The following is a 5,000-nucleotide window of genomic DNA, read 5'->3' on the forward strand; positions in this document are numbered from 1 at the left end:
CCGTTGTGGGCCTCTGGAGGTGTTTGGGTCCGAGTTCCGGGCTCTGGGGGTGTCTGGTAAAGAGACCTGGGTTCTGGCGTCTTTTTCCGGGTTCGATTCGGCCGTTGTGGGCCTCTGGAGGTGTTTGGGTCCGAGTTCCGGGCTCTGGGGGTGTCTGGTAAAGAGATCCGGGTTCTGGTGTCTTTTTCCTGGCTTAATTCGGCCGTTGTGGGCCCCTGGAGGTGTTTGCGGACCTCCGCGGGTGAAATAATGGAAAAAAAAAAAAGTTAAAGTTTCCAGTCGGGACTATGTGGAGCGAAAAAAACCCGGACTTTTTTGGCTCCGTCAGAAACTAAGTAAAAGTCGGAATATGTGAAGGAAAGCCCAGAAAATGCCTGGGCTTTTTTAGATCGCTTCGATAAATTTTTTTTTAGCTCACATCACTGGGCCACCAGGTCGCAGATTTCAGAAACCTGGTTTTCGGAAACAGAGATCTCCAGGACAGGGCCCCGAGCTTCGGGGGGAGCGTTCCCCAGCTGGACCTAAGCATAGTGGGCCAGGCCCCGGGCGGAAAGACGCTCCTGGAGCCGAGATACAGGGGTGGCTCCCCGCGCGACTTACCCGATTTCGGAGCACTATTTTCGGACAGTGATGGCAGAGCAGTGGGTGTACCGGATGGAGGAAAATAACAGCTCCAGAGAGCGGCAGAGACCAGACCATGACCCAGAACGGCACACTGTTCCCGGACAGTGATGGCAGACCAGCAGGTGTACCCCATGGATGAATAAAGAGCTCCAGAGAGCGGCAGAACCCAGACCAAGTCCCAGAACGACACACTATTCCCGGACAGTGATGGCAGAACAGCAGGTGCAGTGGATGGATGAATAAAGAGCTCCAGAGAGCAGCAGAGACCAGACCAAGTCCCAGAACGACACACTATTCCCGGACAGTGATGGCAGAACAGCAGGTGTACCCCATGGATGAATAAAGAGCTCCAGAGAGCGTGATATCCCAGACCGTGACCCAGAATGGCACACTATTCCCGGACAGTGATGGCAGACCAGCAGGTGTACCCCATGGATGAATAAAGAGTTCCAGAGAGCGTGATATCCCAGACCATGACCCAGAACGGCACACTGTTCCCGGACAGTGATGGCAGACCAGCAGGTGTACCGCATGGATGAATAAAGAGCTCCAGAGAGCGGCAGAGACCAGACCATGACCCAGAACGACACACTATTCCCGGACAGTGATGGCAGAACAGCAGGTGTACCGCATGGATGAATAAAGAGCTCCAGAGAGCGTGATATCCCAGACCGTGACCCAGAATGGCACACTATTCCCGGACAGTGATGGCAGACCAGCAGGTGTACCCCATGGATGAATAAAGAGTTCCAGAGAGCGGCAGAGACCAGACCAAGTCCCAGAACGACACACTATTCCCGGACAGTGATGGCAGAACAGCAGGTGTACCGCATGGATGAATAAAGAGCTCCAGAGAGCGGCAGAGACCAGACCAAGTCCCAGAACGGCACACTGTTCCCGGACAGTGATGACAGAACAGCAGGTGTACCGCATGGATGAATAAAGAGCTCCAGAGAGCGGCAGAGACCAGACCAAGTCCCAGAACGACACACTATTCCCGGACAGTGATGGCAGAACAGCAGGTGTACCGCATGGATGAATAAAGAGTTCCAGAGAGCGGCAGAGACCAGACCATGACCCAGAACGGCACACTATTCCCGGACAGTGATGGCAGAACAGCAGGTGTACCGCATGGATGAATAAAGAGTTCCAGAGAGCGGCAGAGACCAGACCAAGTCCCAGAACGACACACTATTCCCGGACAGTGATGGCAGAACAGCAGGTGTACCGCATGGATGAATAAAGAGCTCCAGAGAGCGGCAGAGACCAGACCAAGTCCCAGAACGACACACTGTTCCCGGACAGTGATGGCAGAACGGCAGGTGTACCGCATGGATGAATAAAGAGTTCCAGAGAGCGGCAGAGACCAGACCATGACCCAGAACGACACACTATTCCCGGACAGTGATGGCAGAACAGCAGGTGTACCGCATGGATGAATAAAGAGTTCCAGAGAGCGTGATATCCCAGACCATGACCCAGAACGACACACTATTCCCGGACAGTGATGGCAGAACAGCAGGTGTACCGCATGGATGAATACACAGTTCCAGAGAGCGGGAGATCCCGGCCGATGTCCGATGACGAAGCACTGTATGGGACACTTTGAAGGAAGGGTCGGTCTCCTGGATGAAAAGAACTTTAATTTTCTGACTTAAAATACGGAGTTAAAGTTTCCAGTCGGGACGATAAGGAGGGCAAAAAAACCCGGACTTTTTTGGCTCCGTCAGAAACTAAGTAAAAGTCGGAATATGTGAAGGAAAGCTCAGAAAATGCCTGGAGAATTTTGAGCGGACCGGAAAAAAAAAGTTCCAGCCGACATCACTGGGCCACCAGGTCGCAGATTCCTGAAACCCGGTTTTTAGAAACATAGGCCTCCAGTCGTGAAGACCGGCGTTTGTGCGGTTCGGATCCGACTCAGACCTCAGTATTTTCGGACACCCTCGGACAGTGGCGGGGGTGGAAGAACCGGAGCCTCATGCAGAACTGGCTGTCGGGGAGCAAGCGGACGCTACCCCGGCAGGAGGCATCATTCCGGGCACTGTGGCTGATCGGTAGCTTTCGTGGATGGATGACTGAGCGAACGAACGAGATGACGGCGGTGCGTCCTGGCTGATGTCCCAGTACGGGGCACTATTCTCGGATGCTGATGGCAGAACAGCAGGTGCAGTGGACGGATGAACACACAGTTCCATAGAGCGGCAGAACCCAGACCATGTCCCAGAACGGGACACTATTCTCGGATGCTGATGTCAGAACAGCAGGTGTAACGCATGGATGAATACAGAGTTCCAGAGAGCGGCAGAGACCAGACCATGTCCCAGAACGGGACACTATTCTCGGATGCTGATGTCAGAACAGCAGGTGTAACGCATGGATGAATACAGAGTTCCAGAGAGCGGCAGAGACCAGACCATGTCCCAGAACGGGACACTATTCTCGGATGCTGATGTCAGAACAGCAGGTGTAACGCATGGATGAATACAGAGTTCCAGAGAGCGGCAGAGACCAGACCATGTCCCTGTACGGGACACTATTCTCGGATGCTGATGTCAGAACAGCAGGTGTAACGCATGGATGAATACAGAGTTCCAGAGAGCGGCAGAGACCAGACCATGTCCCAGAACGGGACACTATTCTCGGATGCTGATGTCAGAACAGCAGGTGTAACGCATGGATGAATACAGAGTTCCAGAGAGCGGCAGAGACCAGACCATGTCCCAGAACGGGACACTATTCTCGGATGCTGATGTCAGAACAGCAGGTGTAACGCATGGATGAATACAGAGTTCCAGAGAGCGGCAGAGACCAGACCATGTCCCTGTACGGGACACTATTCTCGGATGCTGATGTCAGAACAGCAGGTGTAACGCATGGATGAATACAGAGTTCCAGAGAGCGGCAGAGACCAGACCATGTCCCAGAACGGCGCACTATTCTCGGATGCTGATGTCAGAACAGCAGGTGCAGCGGACGGACTAATACACAGTTCCAGAGAGCGGTATTTCACGACAGATATCCGATGATGAAGCGCTATTGTCGGACACTGATGGCAGAACAGCAGGTGCACTGGATGAAGGAAATTAACAGAACATAGTTCCAGAGAGCGGGATATCCCAGACCAAGTCCCAGAACGGCGCGCTATTGTCGGACACTGATGGCAGAACAGCAGGTGCACTGGATGAAGAAAATAAACAGAACATAGTTCCAGAGAGCGTGATATCCCAGACCAAGTCCCAGAACGGCGCGCTATTGTCGGACACTGATGGCAGAACAGCAGGTGCACTGGATGAAGAAAATAAACAGAACATAGTTCCAGAGAGCGTGATATCCCAGACCAAGTCCCAGAACGGCGCGCTATTGTCGGACACTGATGGCAGAACAGCAGGTGCACTGGATGAAGGAAATAAACAGAACATAGTTCCAGAGAGTGTGATATCCCAGACCAAGTCCCAGAACGGCCCACTATTCCCGGACACTCATCTACTTAAAATCTCCCTGATTACCTGCCAGAACAGAGCAGATCCAGAGAGCGGTATTTCACGGCAGATATCCGATGATGAAGCGCTATTGTCGGACACTGATGGCAGAACAGCAGTTGCACTGGATGAAGGAAATGAACAGAACATAGTTCCAGAGAGGGGGATATGCCAGACCATGTCCCAGTACGGGACACTATTCTCGGATGCTGATGTCAGAACAGCAGGTGCAGTGGATGAAGGAAATAAACAGAACATAGTTCCAGAGAGCGGGATATGCCAGACCATGTCCCAGTACGGGACACTATTCTCGGATGCTGATGTCAGAACAGCAGGTGCAGTGGATGGATGAAATAAACAGTTCCAGAGAGCGTGAGATCCCGGCTGATATCCGATGAAGAAGCACTGTTCACGGACACTGATGGCTGAACAGCAGGTGCAGCGGATGGATGAATACACAGTTCCAGACAGTGGGAGATCCCTGACCATGTCCCAGTACGGGACACTATTCTCGGATGCTGATGTCAGAACAGCAGGTGCAGTGGATGAAGGAAATAATCAGAACATAGTTCCAGAGAGCGGGAGATCCCAGACCATGTCCCAGTACGGGACACTATTCTCGGATGCTGATGTCAGAACAGCAGGTGCAGTGGATGAAGGAAATAATCAGAACATAGTTCCAGAGAGCGGGATATCCCAGACCATGTCCCAGTACGGGACACTATTCTCGGATGCTGATGTCAGAACAGCAGGTGCAGTGGATGGATGAAATAAACAGTTCCATGGAGCGGTATTTCCCGACAGATATCCGACGACGAAGGACCATTTGGGACGCTTTGCAGGAAGGGTCGGTCTCCTGGATGAAAAGGACTTTAATTTTCTGACTTAAAATACGAA

The sequence above is a fragment of the Gasterosteus aculeatus genome, unplaced genomic scaffold, assembly GCF_964276395.1.
Source record: "Gasterosteus aculeatus unplaced genomic scaffold, fGasAcu3.hap1.1 HAP1_SCAFFOLD_27, whole genome shotgun sequence".
NCBI classification, from domain to species: Eukaryota; Metazoa; Chordata; class Actinopteri; order Perciformes; family Gasterosteidae; genus Gasterosteus; species Gasterosteus aculeatus.